Here is a 27,229-nt window from a genome sequence, read left to right as displayed (position 1 = left end):
ACAAGTCTTTGCACGTCTGTTCAGCCAGTGGGGAAGTAAATGACGCTATGCGGTCTTTGCTCACCACCCTCACGTTCACACGCTTAACAACAGGAGCTGGGAGTTCAGTTCTGGCACCTATAGGCCAGTACCCTGGAACCTATGCCTGACTTACACACGCACGCACGCATGCACGCACGCACGTGCGCACGCTCTGCTTAGCAAAGTGCAGCCAGAAGCAGCCTTTGCTTTTGTTCCTAAGGCACACTTTGCAACCCCGTCCTCAAGGTATAGCAGGTGCCTCCATATTGTCCTCACTCCTGCTTGGGACAGCTGACTTACCTCGCTCACCCCTAAATCTCCCAGTGCAAGCATACGGTACCAGAATGAGTGAAATGTAGCTTTTTCCACCTAATAGGAAGTTAAGTCTGACAAGAGTAGCCCTTGATGGCAAGTTTGCCTCACGGAGGGCACTGGCCATGTCTAGAAACGTTATTTTTTGTGGTCTCCAGTTTAGGAGGTAGGTTGCTGCTGGCACCTAAGGGGCTGAGACTAAGATGCTGTCTGCATCCTGCAATGCTCAGGGCAATCTCCAACAACAGAGAAGACAATGGAGGTTCAACAAAGGCAAGAAACTTTCTAAGAACACAGCTCTGCAGTAGCTGGGGAGGCCCTCAGACTAAGCTGGGTCTGCCTCCAAATCTGTGCCTTCGGAGAAGTAAGCATCTTCAAGGCCAGCACAGCTAGTGGAAAAAGAAATATGAGGTGCCATGTTACAAATTTGTATTTATTCTGAGTTTTCCTCATCATTGTGATCAAGACAAGTAGCAAAAGCAGAATCTTTAAACCAAACATTTCTCCCCAGCAAGCAGCTTGGATTCTCAAGGTTCCTGATAGGCTTTCAAATAAAGGCAAGAATCTCAACACTGGCTGAGTCTCCTGCCTCCTTTGGACATCCTTGACCTGCCGCCTACATCTTGCCAATGTCTGCCCATCTTTCAAGGACAGCAAGTTCTGTAAAGCAGGCCTGATTCCCTTAGCAGGAACACCCCCCCCCCATTTTTGTCAGCGCACACAGCACCCCTGCTAGGGTGCTCAGGCTTTGCCAGTGCATACACGTGGTTTCCCAGCTCACCAGGCTCTCCCAGTCATTCCACCTCACCGCAGAAGTCTATTCCACTGCACCAGCCTATCACCAAGAGCTGGCCCTTTTACATCATGGCTTAAAACTCAGGTGGCTCTTTGTATATATGTATGTATGTATGCATCCATTTTGGCAGCAGAGAAATAGAAGAGAAAATGGGCATGCCAGGGCCTCCAGCTACTGCAAACAAACTCCAGACACTTGCACCACCTTGTGCATCTGGCTTACTTGAATACTGGGGAATTGAACCCTGGCAGTTAGGCTTTGCAGGAAAGCTCCTTAACCACCAATCCATCTCTCCAGCCCCTCAGGTAGCTCTTTAAGTTGAGAGAGAGAGCACAAGGGACGCTGTTAGAAGCATGGCTTCTGGAGTCAGATCACCTGGCTTCTTCCTAGCCATGGAACTAGCAACTACTTACTTCCATGGGAAGAGCAGGTGACAATAACAAGGATGCCTCCCAGCATCCAGAGATGGACAAGAGCCTAGCACATAGCAAGTGCTCTACCCAGGTCAAAATGGCTCACATGTCCCATCCCCAGAGCTTAGCCACCACCAGCTTGTGGGAGCCTGTCTCAGTCACAGATTGCTCGGTGCTGGTGTTGGGTTAGATCCTGGAGTACAGAAGACAAGTTCTTCCCCAGGGTCAGGGACCAAGGCGATCTTCATTCTACCCGAGCCTTCTCTTCCACAGAAGTGGTGCTGGCTGCCCTTTCTTCCTGGTCCTCACTTCATGCAACATTCCTAGGGTTCTTTGTGTTGCCAAAAAAAAAAAAAAAAAATCTCTTGGGCCATGTTTCATCTAGTCTTCCTTTGGTCACAGTTTATCACTCCTTCCTCCTTCCATTCCTTTGTAAGAATCGGATCGAGGATCAGAGCCATTAAGTGGCATGTCCAAGATCACACAGTACTTGAAGGCATGGATCAAAGGGAAGTTTTCTGTTTCTCGGGCCAGGTGTGATAAACAGAAACAGGGAGCAACATTTACATGCTTCCCACCCTTGAAGTTGAAGAGAACCTACCCTATACCAAGCAAAACCCAGAGGCTTCAGACCAGCAAAAGCCCAGAGAAGTTGTAAGGAAAGAATGTAGGACAGAGGTCCTTAAGCCTCCCTGGAAAGTCATCAGAGCACCTAAAAGTACCAAGTTTGCTCTTCCAGGCAATTTAATTGGACTGTGTAGATGAACCCTACAAGGCAGAGTTTTTAAGCCACTACCTCGCTGCCCTGGGATTCCAATGTTCACTGTCCTACTCCCTTCTCAATGGTTGGTCCTTGGATCAGCGCAAAGGTCGGGGGCTACCTCTGCCCTGCCCCTTACCTCCTGAATCCGAGCCTGCATTGAAAACGTTCTTAATGGGACTCTTCAGGACTTCGACAAGTACAGCCGGCCTTGCAGGTGCTAGAAACCACAGAACACAGCTGTCACCCCTCTGGGGCCCAGCCCGGCTGTGGAGAAAGTTCTCTGTGGGTCAGGTTGCTACATTTAGTGAACAAAAATACAAGAGAACTAGTTTCACTTGAACTGCAGAGAGAGGACAAATCTACTTTTAATTTAAGCACGTTCTGGCAATACATGTCATATATCTTCATTTCTTCTCTGGTCTTTAGATGTCAATGGGGCGTCCCCTTTTACCTGTGAGCTCTGAGTGTGGAACTCAGTGAAGGAACAAGATCAGGGAGATAGGAGAAAAGAGATGGGGTCTGTGCAAATCCATCCATCCGGGTATGCAAGCAGCTGCCTGCGGGAGCAGGTAAGGCCCGGCCATCTCCAGCTGAGCTTCTTTGGAAACCATAGGCAGAGGAGCCCACAGGTGTCTCCCTCTCCCCCACGCTGGCCAGCCTCCTAGAGAAGCTGACCCTGGAAGGTGGGTGCAGGCAGCAGGCCACTAGAGGTGCCTACCGCTTTTTTGTTTTGTTTTTTTTTTTTAATTTTTGAGGTAGGGTTTCACTGTAGCTCAGGCTGACCTGGAATTCACTATGTAGTCTCGGGGCAGCCTCGACGTCATGGCGATCCTCCTACCTCTGCCTCCTAAGTGCTAGGATTAAAGGCGTGGGCCACCACGCCTGGTGGCTTTCAATTTTAATATGCCATTTTCCAAGGACTTCACAGGCAGGCAGTAGGCATTGTTTGGGGCCCGCGGGAGAGGGCAGAGCTGTTGCTAATGGACATGCCCCCACCCCTCACAAGGCCCCACAGCCCCTTGGGATGAAAGGCGTCTTCAATCGACAGCATGGTGACCCTGGGCACAGCAGCCGTCACCTTTGTCCTCTTTGTTGCTGTCAGAAGTTGCCTGAGTCTGCCTGGGGGATACCTTCAAGAGTACCAATTAGAGAGAGGCATGATGTGCGTGATTTCAGAGGCCAGTTGAGAGGGGACACTCCAAACACAGTGACCTATGAACAGAGAAGATGGCAGGAGCTGACCTAGAGGGAAGCCCCAGTGATGGGAAATACCCGGAAGCTCGCTGGGATACATTGGTACATGATGCTGAATTAGATTCTGAGGACTGGGGAACTTCTGAGAATTCAAAACCCAACAGGACCCAGGGAAGAGGCCAGAGGTCCTCGGTGACCTGTGAGGAAAGCAAATGGCAGGGCTCACGGAGGTGCACGGGGGGACTTCCCAATAGAGTGGAGGTCATTCCACAGGGACTCATGAGGTCCGTGATCATCCGAATTTCGTTGCCTCCTCTCTCCCACTCCAAACCTGTTTGAATGCAAAGTTCACTGGCCTGATACTCTACTTGAAGAGTCACCAGATTTGGCACTTACTAGCCTGGGGAACCCCAAAAATCTACCTCTTCCAGGTCTCAGTTTCTTCATTTTGGAAAAAATGGGAGGAAATGGGTTTGACTGGACCTCAAACCCCAAGTCCAGTAGGAATGACCCTAGGCTGCAGGGTTAAACCCTTACCTATGCCCCCAGCTATGCAAAGGATTTGTAGGCTGAATGGGCTCCGTGGTCTATCCCAACTCTAAGACACAGTGGTCTGCCTACCTTTACACCCCCATCCAACAGTGGAACTTAAAATGGAAAGAGAGCTGTAACAGTGTCTTGGAGTGGCCCTTTCCACAGAGGGTCAACTCTGGGGTCTACGTAAGCACTGGACCAGCCTCCCACCAGGGAAGACATCCTTCTTGTGTCCTCTTAGCTTCTAAAACAGGACTTGGCCAGATTCACCCTGGCAAAGGCTCCCTGGGTCTCCCACCCAGAAGCACACAGTGTCTACTGAAAGCTCGCTCACTCATTCTTTCCTTTCTTTGCAGATGGAAGAGAGCTAGTTAGTATGCTTGCCTAAGTTCAGTGCCCAGCACTGCATAAACTGGGCACAGTGGTTCAGGCCTGCAATCCTTCTAGGTAGATAGCGGCTAGCCTGGGATACAATGAGAGCCTATGAAAGAAGGGAAGGGGAGGGGAAGGAAAGCAAAATAATCACAGGCAGTTAAAAAAAAAATTAAAAAGACAAAGAAGACTTTAAAAAGAACGTCCCTCCATGAACTGAAGAGGAGCTAGCCTGTGAAGCCTAAGGACCCAGGTTCGATTCCCCAGGACTCACATGAGCCAGATATACAAGGTGGCACATATGTCTGGAGTTCGTTTGCAGTGGCTGGAGGCCCTGGCATGCCCATAAATAGATAAATACATAAATATTTTAAAAGAATGCCCCTTCTACCCAGCTATGGGCTTAGGGAGAGGGTCCTGAAGTCCAGATAGTACAGGCATGAGTGTCTGAGGAATCTAGACCCCTTCTGCAAAAGATAGCAGGTGGATGGCAAAATGACAAGAGACCTGGTCTCTTATCTTAAGCAAGATGCCAGTCCTCCTTGGGCCTTGGTTTCTCCTTCTGTAAAACAGGGCTATGTCAACCTATCACGCCTGGCTGCCATGAGACTTGTATGAAATGATGAATGTGAGCATGCCTAATACACAGACACTTGACGCCCACAGGTTTGGCTAAGGCACTGTCTCTAGCTGGATGTCACAGCTGAGCCCGGGGCCTTGAGTGAAGCAGAACTGTCACTTTGGGTCTCAGCTTATCCCAGACCTCAGTTTGGTACAATAGCTTTTTGAACTAGGTCTTTTGGTCAGTCCAACTCAGATCTAATTCCAGAAATGAATTTCTCTACATGCTCCGTGCTCCCTGCGACGCACCCCAAGCCCTGCATCCCATCCTGAGGATCACACGCATGATGATGTTAACAGCTTGTTTTCTAGGCTCTTCCTGGGTGGCAGCTGCACGCCAAGCTTTATACGAGTTTGTCAGTGACTACCACAGCCGCACAGTGTTAGCATGCTCCATTTCACAGGAGATGCAAGCACCGTCCCAGGTCCTGCAGCTGCCGAGGGGAAAAGCCAGTGAGTTGTCGCCAAGTCAGTGGCTCTCAATGTGGGGACACAAAACAAGCAGCGGTAACATGCAGCCTGGGTCAGCACAGCTTACTCTACGCTCGGCAGTCCTTTGCCCTCTTCAAGGACTCCTGTGTCCCTCTGGAACCCTGCCTCAGGGGGTCCCGCAATGCATTGCAGCCCCTTCAGCAATGCTGCTAACGTGCACTCAGTTGAGGGGTTCCTAGCTCTTCAAGGCATTTAGGGGAAACTGAGAGCCTATGGAGGCCCAGCTCTTGGACTTCTACTGTCTATTGCCCCCGGGGAGAACATGTCATTTGTAGGAAACGCGCGGCTGGCTTTCCTTGCATTCCATCTCCCGCCACACTGGTCTGGAGCCCTTTCTCACCATGAGACCACCCTTGCCTTCATCACCCAAGTGGCGCATCTGTGCTCGAGGCCCATCTACCCACTTGGTCCTCAGGCAGCTGACTCCCAGAGAGGCCTCTTTGGCATGCCTGCAGCCGATCAGTGAATCAAAAACCAGGCAGCCTTCCCGATCGGGTTTGTCCAGTCCTGTGCCCAGCCCTCCAGCTCCCCCTTCCTTGTGTTAGTCTCCAAAATAAAACAAGGTCTGAAACCTGAGGGGACTGCTCCAGTGCTAGAAAAGGGCGGCTTTGACCTCCAAGAGGCTCAGTCATTGCCAAGGCTGCGTACCACAAGCCCAGCTGTGCTGAGCTTAGGCATCAGGCCTACATGTGGAGGGAGACAAACTCTCCCAAGCAGGCCCTTGTTCCCATGGGCCAAGGGCACAAGTGTCTGCCTAGTCCCTCTCCCAGTAGCCAAGCCCAAGGACACAGCCTGCTGGGGAGGTTCTGAGTCCCTGGCCCATCGGTGCAAGGCCCCAACTGGCATTTTATTTTTATAGTGAGAGACGGACAGAGGGGGATAATCATTCATTCATTCATTCATTCAGTGTGATATGGGAATAGAATCAAGGCCTTTGTAGCTGTACTATGTAACAAAGAAACAAGACCCATCGACTTAAGGAAAATGGCTCCCTCAGGTGGGGAGGTATGGGGATGGGCTGAAGCAGGCCTCTTGGGCACTTATGACACTAATAAAAGTAACTTAGTGGGGGCTGAAGAGATGGCTCAGTGGTTAAGGTGTTAGCCTGCAATGCCTAGTGACCCAGGTTCGATTCCCAGTACCCACATAAAGCCATATGCACAAAGTAGCGTATGCATCTGGAGTTCATTTGAAGGGCCTAAAGCCCTTTGTGCATCCTTCCCCTGTCCTTGCAAAGAAATAGAGTAATTGGGGAATCAAGCAAAAGTGCTGCTGTCTTAGTGAACCTGGTACCAGCACAGGGTGAAGGAGATAGACACAGAGAACACTCAACTCTTACCAAACCAGTGAGCCACAGACACAGAGGCTCCCAAGACCTCATCACTGAAGCAGACCTAAAATGAACCCAACATGGCTCTAGGGAAATTTGTGGAAGAGGGGGGCGAAAAGAATGTTAGAGCCACACGTTGGGTCATTATGCACAGAGACATTGCCTCTTCCCTATAACTAATGGCTACCCCCACAATGCATGACCCACATTCCCCAATGAGGAGGGTCCCTTCGGAGAGGGGAGGACAGAGAGGCTAACAATGGAACCAATATGGCTGTATAAACACTGTGGTGGTTTGAATCAGGTATCCCCCATAAACTTAGGTGTTCTGAATGCTAGGCTCCCAGCTGATGGATATTTGGGAATTAATGCCTCCTGGAGGGAGTGTATTGTTGGGGGCGGGCTTATGGGCTTTATAGCCAGTTTCCCCATGCCAGTGTTTGGCACACCCTCCTGTTGCTGTGTCCCACCGTATGTTGGCCAGGGGGTGATGTCCGCCCTCTGCTCATGCCATCCTTTCCCCTGCCATCGTGGAGCTTGCCCTTGAGCCTGTAAGCCAAAATAAATCTCTTTTTCCCAGAAGCTGCTCTTGGTTGGATGATTTCTACCAGCAATGTGAACTGGACTGCAACAGTAAAGTGGAACCAGAAGTGGGGTTGCTGCTAGACACCTGACTGTGTGGCTTTGGCCTTTTGGAGCTGATTTTCAAGAGGAATGTGGGAGGATTTTAAACCTTGGCCTAAGAGATGCCTTGCAGTGCTGTAAGTACAGCTTGATGGACTATTCTGGTCAGAGTTAAAAGACCTGAATGCATTAAGAACTATGGACTGTGAGGTTTGGCTTATGAGGGTGAAAAAGAGCTTTTCTTGGACTGGGCTAGCAGTTTGTGTGAGAAGCTTGCTCTTGTGCCCATGTCCTGAGAAGTTGTGCAGGGTTGCTTTGCGTAGAAATGAACTGGTGTGAGCAGAGGGATATGGCACAGAAAGAAAAATCTTTGGGTGAACTGTTGCCCGTTCAGCTGCAACTGATAGATTACAACCTTTGAGACTGGGCTAGCTGACCTGCGCTGGGGCAAAAAGAAGAATGTAGACTCTTTTGAAGGGGCCTGAGTGTTCAAGGAGTGTCCTGTTCTTCAAAGTCTGCTTTATTCCCCCCTGGATTAACAAATTGGCACCCTACCTGGTATCATGGAGTATAAGAAATGCTGGAAAGAGGGTCATTGAGTTTGCAACATGGTCTTGTGGTTTGGAAATGGCCATGGGCAGTGTGAAGCGGGTTTGCTGGTTGCCTGCATAGAGACCCCATGGGGCCATGAGGATGAACCGTGGATTGCAGTGGAGACCCATTGGAGATGCTGGGACCATGAGATGGCTGCCAAGGAGCTGCTGGTCCCAATGAAGTTTTCCAGGACTGTGAGTAGCCTAGCTAGAGGGGCGGAATTGGAATGCCAGAGACTCGTTGCTGGTTAGAATTATCGGACTTGAAGATTTGTCACTGGTTTGAGTTGCTGGACTTGAAGCTACAGAGTTTGATATTTGCCCTGGTTGTTTTAAATATTGTATTGGTTGAATGTTTCTTTGCTATGCCCAATGCCATCTATTGCAGAGTGAATATTTATTCTGTGCCATTATGGGTTTTTTGAGGTTATTTTTTGGTATTATGGCTCAGTTAAAAAATCTTGAACTAAGGGGATGTATGAACATCATTGGAATTGATAAAAACTATGGGGACTTTTAAAGTCAGACTGAATGCATTGTATTTTACATCATGTATGGATATCAGTTTATGGGGGCCAGGGGCGGAATGTGGTGGTTTGAATCAGGTGTCCCCCATAAACTTAGGTGTTCTGAATGCTAGGCTCCCAGCCGATGGAGATTTGGGAATTAATGCCTCCTGGAGGGAGTGTATTGTTGGGGGTGGGCTTATGGGCTTTATAGCAGTTTCCCCATGCCAGTGTTTGGCACACCCTCCTGTTGCTGTGTCCCACCTTATGTTGGCCAGGGGGTGATGTCCACCTCCTGCTCATGCCATCCTTTCCCCTGCCATCGTGGAGCTTCCCCTCGAGCCTGTAAGCCAAAATAAATCTCTTTTTCCCAGAAGCTGCTCTTGGTTGGATGATTTCTACCAGCAATGCGAACTGGACTGCAACAAACACTATGTACATAACTAATAAATAAAATAATAGCAATAATAATTAAGTGCATGTCTGGACCAGTGGAGAATGAGCTGGGCCAAAGATTGAGGTTAAACCACTTCAAATGACAATGATCCGAAAGGAAGAGACAGAGGCAAAACACCCATAACGCCTACTACGGGCCCCACGGTACTCAGGACTCAGTCTCCAGTGGCCAGCAGGACCTTTCCTCCCTGGTGCTCACCTGCTGGCATAGGGAGACACACGGAAGGGTATAGTGTTAGTCCTTAGTGCTACCTGGAGAAATGAAGACTTTGGAGCCACGAGAGGATGGTCACTGAAAATGTAACATGCAAACACAGGCACGAGGAAGTGGAAGGAAGAGCTGCTCAGACCTTTGAGTCTCGGAGGGGAACTTTCCGGGGCAGAAGCCCCCAGGCAAGAGCTGGGAGACCAGAGCCATTGGTGGGCTTGAGCAGAGTGAGCTGGGGAAGGGAACACATGGAGTCATTTGGTTTTTACTCTGAGCAAAGCAACAAGCCATGGGACACAGTCTCAAGGATCTTTCTGGCTGCTGCCTTGCGAAAGGAAGGTTGGAGGTAGAGGCTGGGATGCCAACCCAGAGGCTGTTGTCCCAATCCAGGTAGGAGACGACAGTGGCAGAGGTGGGAAGTGGCCAAACCTGGATGTCATCATAATGTGCTGCAGCTCTGGCGAATTCCATCTGAGAAGCCCAGACACATCCAAACAACCTCACGAGGAACTGCCCATCAACTTTATCTCGGGGCAAATCCAGCAGGCACTTCCTGGATCCATCTCTGTCCAATGCCACCCTAAGAAGGTACCCAGCCAGCTGCAGGAACCATGCTGGCAGCTGGCCCCGCACCTCAGAACCCAGGTCCAGTGGCCACCACTTTGGAGTCATGATCGTTTCTAAACATCCCTGCACCTTGCCTGACCAGAAACACAGGCTATCTCTGTAGCTGGAGAGCTGACAGTCCCTCCTCACCAAGGGTCTGTCACTTGCAAGATGTTCCCCCCTGAGCTCCACCTATTCCCCAGGGTCTCCATTACAGCTTCCCTGTGGCCACCGTGCCGGAACGCAGGGAGACTTTGAATCAGGCTTCTCTGCCCTGCCTGCCCTTTCAGCACTGGGAGAGACCAGAAGGCCCCTGCTGCCAGCGTCCCGCCCCAGACACTCTGTCATCAGTCTGGGTCACATCCTGGTACTGGCCTTTGCTCAAAGACCCCAGTTGATGCTGGCGTAGGTGGGGCACCGAACCACTGCGCAAGTGCAGTCCATTGTGGGTGCCATGGGCCTCTGGGCACTTGCTTTCCCAAGCATGGCTGGAGTCTATCCCATCTTGGGGTTCCTCTGCAGGGTCTGTTAAACACTGAGCTAAGCTGACTGCATCCACACAGCTGGGCGGGGCGGGGCAAGGCATGTGCCACCTAGCTTACGTAGTGGGCTGAGACTCACGAGACTTCTGCAGGGCCACGCCGAAGGCCTGGAGAGTGGTGCGGGAAGCAAACCCACTGCTGTGAGAGGCCCCCAGAGCTGCTTCCAAGGCAGCAAAAAACCCCGAGGTTCACCTCCACTTAATTCAAAGCTCTACAGGGCTGGCTCCTTTCTTCAGCTCCTCCCCGCTCTTGTTCCTTTAGGACTAGCATTTGGAATGCATTTTTATTAGATTTTTCCTAGGTGAAAATGGTGCTGGGCTGGGGGTGGGGAAGCTGGATAGAGTGTGATTTACACCTACCCGGCGTCCTCACACCTCCCAAGGGCAGCAGAAGTCTGCAGCCTGCTTGCTGAGCCCCTGCAATTGGGCTGCACCGTACAGAAGGCACTCATGTCTGTGCCCGCACCTCCTCTGTCTCCTAGGGAGGTCCTCCAGGCCAAGAGGGTGCAAGGCACGCAGGCATCCATTATATTCTGGAAAGACGGCACTCTGAGGAATGCCCCTGATTGCCCAAATCACAGCCATTTGCTCAGGCTGTCCCAGTTCTAGCTTCTCTCACAGCAGTTAAGCTAGTCACTCTGCCACCTCAGTTCTACCGCCATCCCGTCATTACCAACAAGAGAGGCCACCGTACTGCGTGTCAGCTCCCTAGGTCCCTCTGCCCTTCTCAGAGGGGGTCCTTCTACAGATTACCTTCCAGTGCACTTACTTGCTGAGGGCCCCTCTGAACCCTCAACTTCAGTCCTAGGAACAGTTCCGGGATCAAAGGGAAAGGCTGTGTTGTGCACTGGGGGACATGTGGTAATACGCCTAGCTTCTGCCTATTTCACACTAGGAGTACCCTTCCCGGAGTCTGTGACAATCCAAAATGTCTCCAGACATCAACAAAGGTCCCGGGAGGAAGGTAGATGGCCTGGCCTTGGCTGAGAAGCCCTGTAACTAGCCAGAAACTGCTGGAGGGCAAGAACTGCAGGAGTGCAAAAAGCTCAGCAGACCGCCAGAATGAAAAGCAGGGCTCTGCATGGTCTGAGCTCTGGGCTCAGGGTCATCCTCTGATCATTCTTTGTTTGGAGCTGGCATGGTGCTGAGCCCCTTACCTGGATTTTCTTTAATCCTCACAATGTTCTTCCGGAGAAGGAAAGCATACTTCCACTTTTCTGGCCTGGGGAAGCGGGGGTGACTTGCTCAGGAGTATGAGGCAGTGAGAGGCAGGCTGGCTCCAGGCCCAGTGAATTAAAAAAGAGTCAAGGAGCCCCTCTGAAGTCCTCTGCAGTCTTAGGACTTTGCCATTCTTTTAATGATGTTGCTCCAAAGGGGATGTGCACTGGGCATGCTGCATTCCGTGTCACCCTGCCCCGCAGGACATAGCTTGCCCACACTTGCTTCATTCATAGGGAGTTCACACTTCCCCACCACACTGTGAGTGCTGTGATCCTCTGGTTCAACTATTAACAGGACACAGGGTTGGAACTCTCATGGGGGTGAAGCCCTAAACAGCCAGGAGGTGATTACAAAAAGCCATGTGGCTATGGTCTGCATAACCGTGACCCCCAAAATTCCTAAGTTCAGGGACTGCAGAGGTGGCTTAGTGGTTAAGGCGCTTGCCCGCAAAGCCAAAAGACCCAGGTCTGATTCTGCAGGACCCACGTAAGCCAGATGGCACAAGGGCGCGCACGCGTCTGGAGTTTGTTTGCAGTAGCTGGAGGCCCCAGTGCATCTATTCTCTTTCTCTTTCCCTCTCTTTCTCTCTCTTTCTCTCTCTCTTTGTCTTTCTCTCGCAAATAAATAAATAAAATATATTTTAAAACGTTCCAAGTTCAAATCCTAACCTCAAGTGATAGTATTAGGAAGTGAGACCTATGGAAGATGATTTGATTATGAAAACAGAATATGTATGTTCATGTCTCTGGGTTTTAACATCAAGAAACACTGGAAGAATAAATCAAAGCCTACATATTTTGTTACTGTGTTACAGCAGTCCAAACAGTGCAAGTCACGTGATAAGGCCACGATTCATGTAACCCAGCCTATCCTGGTCCAGAAGGCTGGGGGGCAAAGCCACTGCCCAGAGACAGCCAAGTACACATGGTCCTAGGCAGAAGCACTGCTGTTATAAAAGCCAAAAGAGAGGAGGCTGACGAGGTAGGCAGGAGCTTGTGGGCACCGGTGACAATCTCCACCTCTATCTATAGGCAACAGGGGTCAGTAAGGCTTCAACAAGGCAGGAATACAATGGGAGAAGCATGCTGACCACTGTGTGGTCAAAGACAGGGCATGCCTGGCCTGGCAGCAACAGAAAATGTGGGAGGCCTGCTGGGCGACCGAGGCAGATGGTTGGGGTCGAGGTGGCATTAGGACACGGGACTGCAAAGGAAGCCGACCCCAGAGGCTTTTACATGTGAGGAATGCAGGGCATGAGGCAGGCTGAAGCCAGGGGAGGTGGACAGAGTGGGCGGCCATGCTGCTCAGTGGGAGAGCTAGCTCCTGGGCATGGGGCTACATCAGGGGTTCCCATTGAGCACACTGGGTTCTAAAGGGGCTATGGATCAGAGCTTCAGACTGGATGACTGGTCTACCAGCTGATTATTGGATCGACTCACTGACTGGGATGCGACTCACTTTCAGGGCCTTCACAGACTCAGGCATACCCGGGACAGCAACAGCCGACCCACATGCCTCAGCACGGCTTCAGGAAAGAGCGCGGGCAATGAAGATGTAAGCTACTACTGTGGTTACTGTATGGGCTCTGACAAGATCACAGTCACAGGGGGAGCCATGGCTGCGTGGAGTACACTGTAAATGGGCACTGGGTGGCAGTTGGCTGCTGCATTGATTCCTGTTAGCGCAGAAGCTACATCGGAGGCTAATGTGAAAGGTGTAAAAGATCCCTTTTTCATGTACTGCAAGGAAAGGGTTCACGATCTGTAGCCAAATGAATATGTTCACAGTGAGGTGAGTGTGCACATGGGGGGGCATGTACGCAGCATCATTTTACTACCAGGTGGCCTGCAGAAAGCACCCCATGACATAGGAGCCAGGGTACAGCGGCAAGGGTCTGGATTCATGGAGTGACATAAGACCCTCATTCAGGGTCTGGGGATTAAACCACTTCTTCACTTCATAGGATACTTCTAGAAATACAGAATGCCAGGCTAGCAAAAGCCATGCAGCTTGCTTGTATGGGAAGGCAGAGAGGGGCACACCCCCTCTCTGTAATCCAGGTCCCCGCTACTTCCATCACTGGCCCACTAGCCTTCTCTGAAACCCCAGAGAAAATGACTATCCAACAGCCCAGACAGGCAAGAGCACTGCACTTTAGCCAGCTTTTTTTTTTTTTTAATTTTTAAAATTTTTATTTATTTATTTGAAAGTGACAGAGAAAGAGGCAGATAGAGAGAGAGAATGGGTGTTCTAGGGCCTCCAGCCACTGCAAACAAACTCCAGACGCATGTGCCCCCTTGTGCATCTGGCTTATGTGGGTCCTGGGGAATCAAGCCTCAAACCAGGGTCCTTAGGCTTCACAGGCAAGCGCTTAACCACTAAGCCATCTCTCCATCCCTTTAGCCAGCTTTTTAATGATTGTGGGAGGCTAAGCAGCTGGGGACAGGGCACAGAGCATAGGGGTCTGATAACAAAGTCTTGTTCACTAGTTGCTTATAGGCAATATTATAGAGAATATGTTATCTGACTACTTCTAGCAAAGATTGTGGGTACTTTGTAATTGAACACATGCAACTCAAGTAGTTCAGACGGATATCAGATCAGATCAAAAAACTATTTTGTATTTTATTTATTTTATTTGAGAGAGGGGGGACGGAGAGAGAGTATGGGCATGCCATGGCCCCCAACCACTGCAAATGAACTCCAGACATATGGGGCGCCTTGTGTATCTGACTTATGTGGGTACTATGAAATCACACCTGGGCCCTTAGGCTTCTCAGGCAAAAGCCTTAACTGCTAAGTCATCTCTCCAGTCCCAAAGAACTGTTTTTAATAGTTCAGAATAAGACATGGAAATGACCCATGTGTCCCTTCATAGGGGGATGGCTGGACAGACTCATATTATGCACATGGAGGAATACTATATAAAGATAATCTAAGGTAGTATTATGTGTACAAAGATAAAGAAATGTCCAGTACATGTATTTAAGGAAAAAGCAAAGGTGTATTATGAAGTATACAAGAGGCTATGTTTTTGTATGGTAAAATGAAACTAACAACTCAAATTTCTGAGTTTCACTAGTACAAAGAAATATTAGAGAAATGAGCCAAAAATCTACCTCAAATGACTGCCCCAAGGAGGTATAGGGATAGGCAAGGGATAAAGGGGACAGGGGCAAAAGAAACATCTGTATGTCCATGTGCATGTCATGGCTAATACTGACTGTCAGTTTGACTGGCTCAAGTATCACCTAGGAGACCAACCTTCGGGCAGGTCTATGAGGGAGCTTCTTGACTGGGTTAATTGAGGTGGGGAAGACCTGCTGTCAATGTGGGCAGCAGCATCCCATGGGCTGAGGTTCCAGAATGAAGAAAAAGGAGAAAGTGAGCTGAGCACCAGCATTCCCCTCTCCCTCCCTCCCTCCCCCCCCCCTCTCTCTCTTCTCTCTGTCTCTCCTTCCTGACCACAGGTGCGACATGACCAGCTGCCTGTTCCTGTCTCCAAGCCTTCCCTGCCACGAGGGGCTGTACCCCTGAACTGTGAGCCCAAATAAGTGCTTCCTTCCTGAAGTTATTTTTGACAGGGATTTTGTCACAATAACAAAAAAGCAACTAATACATTACAAGCCTAGCATTATAGCATTTTGAGGTTTTCTCTTTGTCAAGCTATTATTATTATTACCATCATAATTATTTTGTATAAGTAAAGTGCTCCACTGTGTATTGTCACCATGCCTGACCTAGCATTTTGATTTTTTTTTTTTTTTTTTTTTTTTTTTTTTTTTTTGGTGGACTGAGGTAGGATGTCACTTTAGCCCAGGCTGGCTGGAACTCACTATGTAGTCTTAGGGTGGCCTCGAACTCACGGAGATCCCTCCTACCTCTGCCTCCCAAGTGCTGGGATTAAGGCATGAGCTGCCACCGTACTCAGTTTTGATTTTTGAACCATATAAATACTTTATTTATTCACAACTCAAAATTCCATTAAACACAAGGGAACTGCGGAATATAAGTAAAACAGTCAAAGACCTCTCCCTGCCACCCTTGGAAGAATAGATGTTGACAGTACCATGCCTAGGATCCCAACCGAAATCAGCCCAGAAAGTGGAATGGGTCCCCAAAGTCTGGACAAGGAGGAGGCTGGGAGCAGAGGGCAGAGGGAGTCGCAGGGGCCAGGCTGCTTGCTCTGGCTGGTCCTGGTATCCTGGCTCTCCACCTCCCCTCTAGAAGGGTGGGAAGGCCCAGTGACCTGGGACCCACACCAGGCCAGCTCCCTCCAGGTCTCTATTTCTGTGTGTCCACACCCACCCCTGACTCACCTAGCTTCTAGCACTCATTCCAGGAGCAGCTCAACTGCACTAAGCACACGTTCAAATTCTCAGGGCCACCCCACCCAGTAGATGTCTCTACTGAAGGCCTCCCCACCCAACAGACTCTGCCCAAGGCTTCGCTCTTAAGTTTGTCTCCAGTCACCATCCCAGCTTTGACCCTGGTGCCAATGATGCTGATCACAGGTGGGTCCCAGAGAGGCCAAGGAGAGGGCCTGCCCCAAGAACGGAGGTGCCGTGGTGTGAGCGTTCTCCCCGCCTCAGCTTCTTCCTTGACTCTCCCAGGGCAAGAAGGGCCCCAAACAACACATCTTAGAACTTTCTATTTTACCTAGATGCCCCTCATTGAGTTAAATTAATTCTAGCCTATTAATGAATTCATAAATTGTAGAAAGCCATATTATAAAGAATTATGATTATGTATAATTATATAAAGAAATAAAAATAAGTAGAATGAGATGTATAGGCAATTTTAAAAATAAATCTCAAGCAAAAACACAAGCTGTAGAACAGAATATGTGGCTTGACCATTTTTCTTTTTTTAATATTTTATTTTAATTTATTTACTCATATTTTTGGGGGGTTTCAAGGTAGGGTCTCACTCTAGCCCAGGCTGACCTGGAATTAACTGCGGAGTCTCAGGGTGGCCTCGAACTCACGGCAATCCTCCTACCTCTGCCTCCTGAGTGCTGGGATTAAAAGCATGCGCCACCATGCCCGGCTTTTTATTTATTTTTTTGACAGACAGAAAGAGGGAGATAGACGGAGAAAAAGAAAGAATGGGCATACCAGGGCCTCCAGCCACTGCAAATGAACTCCAGACACGTGCTCCACCTTGTGCATCTGGCTAACGTAGGTCCTGGGGAATCGAACCTCGGCCTTTGGCTTTGCAGACAAATGCCTTAACTGCTAAGCCATCCCTCTAGCCCCTGTTTTTCTTTAGTAGGAGATATACTGCTATAATAATAGACATAGAACAGAGATGATATGGATGAAGACAATAATCTCCATACAGTGATATGATGTCCTTTGATGGTCAGGGAGGTTACCAAGTCCCATTACTCAGTTAAATGTATCTATGTGGTTTAATGTGTTGTGTGTACAAAGAAGTTACTTTTGTGACCTGGACAGAGATGTTCCTAACTAATCAACTGAATACCTGAACACTGTTAGGTTAGCCTTAGGTCTGAGGCTCAGGAAAGGACTTCCCTTTCAACTCTGGCCCCTCCACCAGAAGAGCTGGGACCCAGAGGACCACATGACTTTCTTGCTTGTCACCCACAGTGAACCAACATAGTTACACTAAGAAGTCTCTCCAAACTCACAGCCCTGTTCTCTTTCCCTAAATCCTGTGGCCTTCAAATGGGGGCATATGTGCAAGGTATATATTTTAAGCAGATAAAGGGAGAAGTAGGAGAATGGTAATAAAAAAGAGAAGGGAGGGCTGGAGAGATGGCTTAGTGGTTAAGTTGCTTGCCTGTGAAGCCTAAGGACCCAGGTTCAACTCTCTACATCCCACGTAAGCCAGACGCACAAAGGTGAGGCAAGCTCAAGGTAGCACTTGCCCACTAGGTGGTGCAAGTGTCTGGAGTACAATTTCAGTGGTTGAGGCCCTGGTGTGCCAATTCTCTCTGTGTCTCTCACTCAATCTCTCTAAAAATAAAAAATAGAGAAGGGGGAAGAAATGGGAGAGGAGAGGGAGGGAGGGGAAGAGGAGGAAAGAGCTGACTTGGCACTTCAGGGCTCATGACATGACTGCCAGGTCAATACCACCATTTCCTAAACGCCAGTCATTGACTGATGGAAGATTCCAGACAAGTGTTCATTTAAAGATGAACCATTAACTGTAAATCAAAGCCCTGCGTAAGTGCTGAATTACAAGTCTCATTGGAGTAACAGGTAAGTGGATGGTTGGTGGCCACCTGACTGTTATCTGTAGGGCACAGGGAGACACATCTGCTGACTCACAAACGCAGAAGGGGGTCAGGAGGCTTCTGCAAGGGAGTCTCTCACATCAAAATCATCATCACAGCCAGTGGTCGCAAAGGCAGCTGAAATGGAAGGATGCACATCCATCAATCAAGAAGTGCATTAACTCTTTGGTTTCCCTGGCTGGGGAAGCCTGACTGGCAGTTACAAGGACCATGGCCTCTTCTGTGCGATCAAGGCTTTTCAATGTGGGAAGCTTTTTACTCTGCTGCTTCCTGTTTAGATCCCTGTGTGCTGACATGGGCATTTTTATCCTCATTTTTGAGTCAATTATGTCACTTGAACAGTTTGAGAGGCAGAGAAAGGCACTAGTTTCCCCATGCCATACTGTGGGTGGGGGTCTACAGAGCCAGGAAAACAGGTGCTAATTGCCCACGGTGGGGGAAAAACTCATTTTACTACTCTCAGAGTTTGTCTTCTGGGTGCAGTTTATGTATGTAGGTTGTACAAGTGGATGTGCATATGACTGGGTTTTTTTGTTGTTGTTGTTGTTTCATGTTTCACTAATTCTTCACACTCCTTGAGGTGTCCATGCACACATTACTCATTAAACTCACTTTGCAGTTTAACGTGTGCCAGGTCCTTCTGGTTCACAGACAAGAAAACTAAGTCTCTGGGCAACTTGTACTCTTCTCAGGGGCAGCGGTTGAAGAAACAAGAGCTGAGAGCTGAGGAGCCTGGGACCAAGAGCTCTCTCTCTACCTCAGCTCGCTTTGTCATCATGACAATGTAGGAGGAAGACATGTTCGCCCACCTTCTACTTGGAGACATACAGGTGCAAGGAAACGATGCCACCTGCCCAAATGAGAGTCACACTACAGAGCCGAGTTTGTTGTTTCTGGACAAGCTCATAAGTGGGGCTGCCTTTGATGGATGAAGCACTGTGAAAGTCCCATCGCGAAATATCAATTCGAACAGTAACGGCCACTTCATGAGCTGACCTCTCTTCACCTAGGACTAGAGGTCAGGGCATGAGTCTAAGCCTGGTATGTCCATAAGTCCACGGCCAGGGCAGCGCAGGGGCATCGGGCACACTTTGCTGAGCACTCACTCCATCACGATCTTTTCCTAAGGCCTTTTTCTTTCAGTTTTGCTGTGCAAATCAAAGGACGGTGTGGGCGTCTATGTGGCAAGTGCGCATGTCTACTATGGCCATCCCAGTTACCCCATGTACGAGCAAGGACAGCCAGTGCTCCAACCAACTCTTGGCATGCAAGAAACCCAGGCAGTTTCACCTCACTTCATTTCTACTTAAGCCACTGCTGCTCCCTCCTTTCCAGTGCTTTCATCTTTGGGTCATCTTTTCTCACTTAAGGAGTGATGTTACAATGACAATAACATTTCCAAATAGAGGAATGGTGTACAAGTCACATGGTGTTCTTCTCAGTGGCTTAAAGACAGCGCAGGAGTGAAAGGAGCGAGGGCAGATGCAGAACCCTCTTGGCTCTGAGGGAAATAGGTAGAAACAGAGTGGAGAAGAGGGGAGGGACTGGAAAGACCAGACAGTGGAGCATCAACACGGCTCTGCACAGAGGAGGCTTGCGCCCTTGCTACCATGGGAAGCAGGAGGCAGAGGCAGTACCCAAACTGAATGATTTCTACCAACAGAAGTGTGGTGCTCCCAGGCTAGGTGCCACCTTCTCCAGGTGACCATCACAGACTACCCCAGGCGAGGGCAATCTCTACTGCCTCTGAACCTGAACTGTTTGTTTGCTCTGGGGCCCAGTGGCTTTGGTCCCCAATTCTACCATGAATCTCTAACAATCCCCTTCACTCATTATCTCCCTTGACGTCATTCATGCTGAAGAAATTAGGGCATTGTTCTGAGGCCTGCTTCTGGTCAAAATGTGGCAACTGCCAATGGTGGGGTTTGCTGCGCTCATCCGGCCCCTGTATAGAGCAGTGGTTGGAGCCATGGGCTGAACAAGGCAGTCTCGGCTTCATGACAAGGACATAACCTGGGTAGTGCTCTCTATCCCTTCTTACTGCATCTGGCTACCCAACTTTCAGCAAAGCTGATACTGGTCCGTGGGTTTACAGGTGAGAGACTACTCGTTCTGATCAACTAAGTTTTCTCAATGTCTCCAAAGTCATAGCACATTCTAGAATTTGGTTCTGGCTACATCTACACTGAACTGGTTCGTTATTTTTAATATCATGGAAGACTCTCCTTTCCCACCCCGTGCCACAATTCTATCAGCCTACCCTTCCCTACCCTGCCTGTAGACCACCAGACAAGCTGGGGAGCTTCCAGTGAGTCCATGCACTAAGCAGAAGCCCCTGGGATCTTCCTCCCACGTCTCAAGAGACGAGTCAGGATTTCAAGGAGAATAGCACAGAGCTGAAGCATGATAAATATGCATCCAAAAGATTTTTTAAAACCAAATTGCACAAATCAAGCTTATTCTGAGAGGTTCATGTTGCCAGGGGTCTCTAGTACGTCAATCAGCATAATTAAATAGGAAGAGCTCTCTTGGGTTGATTGTGTGGTTCATGTGTTTTCTCATCTGAGGGCCATTTCAGTGAGATGATTTTAAGCTAATAAGAACCCCCAAATTAGAAACTAATTAACGAGACGGAAAATACAAATGTATTTGTTTTTAGCTGGGCACTATTTTTATCAAAGAATCATGAAAAATTAAAATGGTGAAGTACATGCGTAAAGGCTGTCAGTCAAGGGCACTGTGACTTTCTGCCTTCTCCCTGCTGCGAAACTTGAAGTGACACATGGGCAGTTGCCCCCTTAGGGTCCCCAGGAAGCCATACAGGACCTGATCTTGCAGAGCAATGCACTGTAGACTTGGTAAGGAAAGGGCGTTGCCCTAGTTCTCACCAACCTTGGACCACGAGAGCCACCATCGAGCCTCTTGCTCTCAAGATGTACATTCACGTGGCCACAGGGTGAAACCACCTGGTACACTTTCTCCTGCTCATTTAACAGAGGAGGAGTTACAGCCTAGGGAAGGAAACAGATCTGCATAGGGTCTACCACCAGGATGACCATCCTATCTAAATGTGTTTGATTTTGTGACCGCCCCCCTTCCCAACACACTGCCATCCAAAGATGCCACAGACTACCTTCTAAAATAAATATTAAGCTACAATGACACTAGTTTGGCGCCCCGTTAGGATTCATACCAGCCTTGAAGGCTCAGGTCCCATGAAAGGCAGTAGGAAGCAGGAGCCCCCTGCTAGGATAGAGTGGAAGAACTCCAGTCTAGAGTGATCCAAATGGCACCACAGTGAGCACCAAAAGTCACTCGTTCCCACTGCACGTGGTCCAGCACGAGCCAACCAGCCCAGTGCCAGGGACCCAGAGAGCTTCCACTTGCTTTGAAGGCTTCACCTGGTTCCTACACGGCTGATGCCCAGCTATTCTCCATACCCACCCCTGCCAGGCTGGACACCAATCTGTTTTCAACCTTCCCTTGCATAACAACCCTCTCCAGGCCCATACTAGGGAGGTGGGAGGACCTGCAGACATCCTTACTCACTCTTCCCACCTTGTGCATGCTCATAATGTGGGCGGAACTGAGCCTGGCTAGAGATCCCATTCAGCAGGCCAAGAGGCCAAGGAGACCCATCACCATGGCCAACACCTAAGTGAGGAGAAGAAGGGGGAAGGGTGCATTCAGAAAAGCTCCCTCTGAGGTGGAGCGCCCGGTGGAAGCACTCCAGTGAGAGGACAATGCTTCCACTGATAACAGAGGGTGACAGCAGAGATGCCTTCTTCCGACTCAAGGCGCCAGCTTCAACCCAGCTCCCTGGCCACACAGCACCCCTTGGGGAGTCCAGAGTTTCGACACATGGGAACTTCACAAAAGCCTTCCATACAGAGACGCTCATGTTAGTCTCAAGGAAATAAAAACCCAGAAGGCAGGAATTATTTAACACATCTTTCTGGGGCTGGGCATACGAGAACTTGACCTTGCGGAACAGCCGCTACACGCGCAGGCTACCTTGTTAATGAAAACAGAGGGCAATTACTGCTCTCTGCTGTTGCTGGGCCCTGGTGGCGACTGCAGATGCTGGTCACGGAATGACAAGAAGTATGTGCCTGCCCCCCTCCATTCCCAGAGACAGCAGCCATTTTTTTATGACAATGAAAACTGGGCTCTCTTATCCTAAAGAGGAACTAGCTGTATTTTTTTTTTTTTTAATGACTGTGAAAAGAAAGGGGTCAGGTGAGATAGGGCTGGACCTTTGTTTCAAAGTCTGAGGCTGAAGACAGGAGAGTGAAGGCTGAAGGATGAGCAGCTTTCATGGACAGATCCTTCAGTGAGGCCCCCAGGCAGCGAGATGCTTGGGCCCCTGATTGGCTGCCAACCTTCCTATAGTGGATGCATTTGGAGACGATGACGCCATAGAGAACATGGACACAGGGCAGCTGCAGGGATCTGCACTCTCTGCATGGCCACATGGGTCTACAACTTCACCATGGGCTGAAGGCCAGGCCCTAACCAGCCCTCCCCATGTTCCTGAGATGCAGAGCCCTGAGGTTCTCAGGCACTGGAAGAGCTGAAACAGGACCGCAGAAATGCCTGCTAGGAAATCTGCCAACCTCAGACACTAAGGGAACTCAGCTTTGTTTTCATTCGATTGATGAAAATAAAGAGAATTTTTTCTTGACATCAGTGTCACAGAGCAATTATTCATTGTTTTATTTCGTTCTCATAGTTACCCAGCATAAGAGAGATTATGAATTCTATTTTCAGTGAAGCTCTGAGGCTCGGAGGACTTTAGGTTAGGAGCTGTGTGGAGTCAGTCTAGAACCTCCAAGTCCTGGGTTAGTATTCTGGGAAGCCTGAAGCCAGGCTGGCTTTAGAGGACACAAGTGACCATCTAAAACAGATGACTTAGGACATCACTGTTAGATGGGCATAGTGGTTGATACCTCTAATCCTAGCACTTCAGAGGTAGAGGTAGGATCAGGAGTTTAAGGCCAGCCTCAGCTATATAATGGGTTCAAGCCCAGCCTGAGCTACATGAGAACTGTCTTTAAAAAACAAAATAGGGGCCTGGAGAGATGGCTTAGTGGTTAAGCGCTTGCCTGTGAAGCCTAAGGACCCCAGTTAGAGGCTCAACTCCCCAGGACCCACGTTAGCCAGATGCACAAGGGAGCTCACACATCTGGAGTTCATTTGCAGTGGCTAGAAGCCCTGGTGCGCCCATTCTCTCTCTCTCTTTCTCTCTCTGCCTCTTTCTCTTTCTGTGTCACTCTCAAATAAATAAATAAAAATAAACAAAAAATAAAAAAAATAGGGGCTGGAGGGATGGCTTAGCAGTTAAGGCACTTGCCTACAAAGCCTAAGGACACAGGTTTAATTCCCCAGGATCCACATAAGCCAGATGCACAAGGTGGCACATGTGTCTGGAGTTCCTTTGTAGTGGCTGGAGGCCCTGGTGCACCCGTTCTCTCTGTCTCTATCTTGATCTCTCTAACATAAATGAATAAATAAAATTATTTTTTAAAAATAAAATAACAAAGCTGGGTATGGTGGTGCATGCTTTTAATTCCAGCACTTGGGAGGCTGAGGTAGAATGATTGCTATGAGTTCAAGGTCACCCTGGGAATATGCATAGTGAATTCTAAGTCAACCTGGGCTACAGTGAGATACTTACATCAAAAAACCAAAAAGAAAAGGAAAAAGAAAAAAAGATGTTTCTTGTTCTCTCTGCTCAATACTTTTCCAAATCCCTGGGCTGACCTTCCTGGCTCTTGTCTTTCTCTGGATCCAGATTCTGCCCCAGCACCCAAATTCTGAGTGCTAGGATCCACCTTGACCCCCATTCATGAGGCCAGAGCAGCTCTAATGGCCAGGTTTGCAAAGCTGTCAGCTACCAGAAGCCCCATACCCAGAGTGCATTTCTCCCAGTCTGCCCCAATTCCACCCACCAGAGTGCAGTAAGGGAAGTGAACTGGATGCACTGATCACTTAGTATGGGGATAGCTGCTGGTAAAAGTGTGTGCATCTTCTGTTGTGTTTAATTCTTCTGAGCCAATTATGAGTGAGACAGAGTTGTCCCATTTTGAAGACGGGAACTTGAGGACCCCCAGAGGCCTGGAGCAGGCTCTGTGCTTTCTCCTCTGATCTATGTAATACTGTATCTCATTTTCTGCATTACTGGCACCCAGTACATAATGTATTATAGGTATTATGGTTTGAATACGTGGCGTCCCACACAGGCTCCTATGTTTGAACACTTGCTACCCAGTTGGTGGTGCTGTTTTGGAAGGTTATGGAACCTCGGGGACAGGTGCCAAGCTGGCAGAGGTAGGGCCGTGGTGGCAAGGCTTGAGGTCCCCAGCCTGTTCCTGGTTCCAGCCGGCACTTTCCGTCTTCTGCTTGGCGCCACACTACATGCAGCGGCAGGGGCCTTCCTGCTCAGATGGACTGATTACATCCCCTCAAACCCCCAAAGAAACCGGAATATGTCCCCTCCAAAGCTGTTCCTATCAGGTTATTTGGTCTCAGTGACACAAAAGTAATTAATACAATCCATATCATACATGCCATACAGCTGTAAATGCTGGTAAAATCATGCGTGGGCAGGATCCACACATGAAGGGGAGGACTTGCCCACTGCTCAGGGCTGGATACCGGCATCTCCACTCTGTCCCCAACTCCTCCCATTGCGGATCCCCACTGGATCAGCTCTGGCCTGTCTCTAGCCAAGTGTGAGATGTGTAGAGCAGCTGCTGTAGCCACAGCCTATGTGAGGACTGCCGAGGACCAGCACCTCAGGGCAACGGTAACCTGGCACCAGAGGGGCTGCCCTCTCCCCTCCCAGGCACAGTCAATCCCAGGCCTCCATTCTTTCCATTTCCATTTCCTCCTGGAGATAGAAGTCAAGTCCTGGGCCTACTTGCCTATGGCCCATGGCCAGTCCATTTCCTAGAGCTGGGTTCAGCTCTCTGAATTCCTTCTACTTGTTCTCTGGCTGGATTTAGAACAAGCCCACCCAGAAGTCCTAATGCTCTGTCCCTCCCCAGCCCTTGGCTCTGACCCCAGACCCTGACCCTGACCTGGGCTGGATGGAATTTGCCACACCCTCTTAGACCTCCTGTTTTCAGCCACTGGCTCGTCTCCCATTGCCCTGGGCCATCTCCCAAAGACTCCAAGCTATTTTTGCTTCTGTCTCAGCCACATTCCCCATGGTGGAGCTGCCAGAGTACCACCCTCATGGCACACATGGTACAGACCAGACAACCAGCAGGAATCGAGTTCACCTTAAGGATTTCCAGCCCTGCAGGTTCCTTGTCCCGCTAGTCAAAGAGGCCCTGCTTTCTCGGTCCTCGAGGCCTGCTTGATGCTTGCTTCCTGCCTTAGCTGAGTCCTGGGATCCACTCCAGACTCCTGATCATGACCTTCCCAGCCTCCTCAATCCTCTGCTAGCTAGCTGCTGAAGGGAGGGGAGAGCCACAAATGTTTTCTATTTCTTTTTCCTTATAAGCAACTCCAATATCAACAATTCTGTCCTTCAAAATATCTAAACCAAACCTAAGGTCTTCCCAGGTGGCATGACCCCATGTCCATCCTCATACATCACAGGTGCACAAGATAGGCTCCCTTGTCTTTCACTGCCTCAGTTTCCCCACTAGTGCAAACTCCTTGCAGGAGCACACAGCAACACTGACTTCTTGATTTGCTATTCTGAATTCCTCAAATAAGACACGCTAACTACATCCATAACTGGGTAAGGCCTTCCTACAAGGCATAGGAAGTGAACTGGACTGATGCTAAATCTTCGGGCGCTTGGCTCCAGCAAGCACATAGACGAAAATGAATAACTCAAAGGTGTCCATCCATCATCTTATCAGGCTTCCTGTGTTTTGTTTGCATAGTTATCTTCCCGAGGTTGACATTTTATGCCGACTACAGGCTGATGTATTCCCCCGCCTGCCATATCCGTCATAATGGAGAGCGGGGGCTTCAGTTCCATTACCTGTCATTACACCGTGTACATGTCGCCACGGGCCAGAGCGTCGATTCTTCTTGAGTCACCCCAGTGCTGCGGCTCCCACTTGGGGCTCCAGGCTGCGACTCACTCCTCAGAGCCTGGGTACGATCCTCACCATCCCTTCCTCCTCTGGCTGACCCGCTCCTCAGAAATGGGGAGACCTGAGCTCCCAGCTGCTTCAGAGGGGACCTGCGGGGAGAACAGAGGTTTCTATCACCAACCAGGGCCAAGACACAAGCCCGAGTGTGAACTATTCTGGAATCTTCTAACCATCCTCTATTGCTCTGAGTATTAGATTTTGCAATATCTGGTGAATATCATGCCAAATTATCACACATAGTGTCCTCATCACAGGGCTCAACACGTGTGTACACATGCACACACACACACCTATGTCTCACATACACTTGTGCATAAATACATATTATTCCTGCTTTCTCACCCCTGTGTACATCAGTCATCTATCTTCGTGAAAGACACATCTTCCAGAGCACACCCTCGTTCGGGGCTCAGTTCAGACCCACGAACAGAGCCTCTGAGAAAGAGGAAGCAAACGAATGCCTGGCCCTACCAACACTTACGTGCAAAAAAAGCAAGTAATGTCCACAAAGAGCAGTCCTCTACTTCTATCAAGACCCTGAGGTAAGACGTTGGGTTCCAGGAAGGTCACCTCACCGGTGGCTAGGAATGAATAACTTCCCACAGCCCTTCGTCTCAAAGGAGAGGCAAGCACCATAGATATGCAAGCCTCCCTGGGGTGAAAGACAGGGGGCAGCGTGGGGGGGGGTGAGGGGGACATGGGACTCCACTGCATCTTGTCATTCCAGGACCAAGACCAGGGCTCATACTCAGCCCCAAACTCAACCTGTCCCTGGACACTGGGTCCACATTGGCCTCAGCCCTATACCTTTCCCCAGGCCTGGCCCCCAGCTCCTGTGGGTGACAAGACCTGTTTCCGCTGCCCACAGGGTGGTGACTTTGAGCATCAACACAATGTTGAGCTGCTCTGGGCCTCAGTGGACCCAGTGCTGAGAAGGGGCTACGGCCAGTGGAGGGTGCCAGGCACTGCAGGAACAAGCAGCAGCATGAGCAGGGCATGGGTGGCACAGGAGGGAGGGCACAGTCTTCCCTCAGGCCGAGGTGGACTGTGAGCATGGTAATGACGACGGGCTTACGTGCCACATATGTCTCCACTTACACCCAACGAGCTCCTGGTGTGTCCTTAACATTCATTCCATTTCCTGCTAGCCCTCCTCAAGGCTCTTACAAGATGTGGAGACAGAAGCACAGGGTCGAGAAGCTTTCGAAAGGTCATGCTGAAAGTTGGAGAGTGGCAAGAGTGGAACT

The 27,229-nt window shown here is 49.6% G+C and overlaps 1 protein-coding gene across 1 annotated transcript in view; it reads right to left on the bottom strand.

Moving 5' to 3' along the window:
- Zbtb7c (zinc finger and BTB domain containing 7C) overlaps nt 1-27,229 on the bottom strand; it is a 405,924-nt gene that overhangs the window by 297,797 nt on the left and 80,898 nt on the right. Inside the window, exon 2 of the mRNA XM_045143821.1 lies at nt 25,868-26,071. The gene's annotated coding sequence lies outside the window, so the exon portion shown is untranslated. The remainder of the gene's footprint in view (nt 1-25,867; nt 26,072-27,229) is intronic.

This window comes from Jaculus jaculus, chromosome 2, assembly GCF_020740685.1.
Source record: "Jaculus jaculus isolate mJacJac1 chromosome 2, mJacJac1.mat.Y.cur, whole genome shotgun sequence".
NCBI classification, from domain to species: domain Eukaryota; kingdom Metazoa; phylum Chordata; class Mammalia; order Rodentia; family Dipodidae; genus Jaculus; species Jaculus jaculus.
Note: the sequence above shows the minus strand (reverse complement) of the source record. Positions and strands in the feature narration are given on the sequence as shown.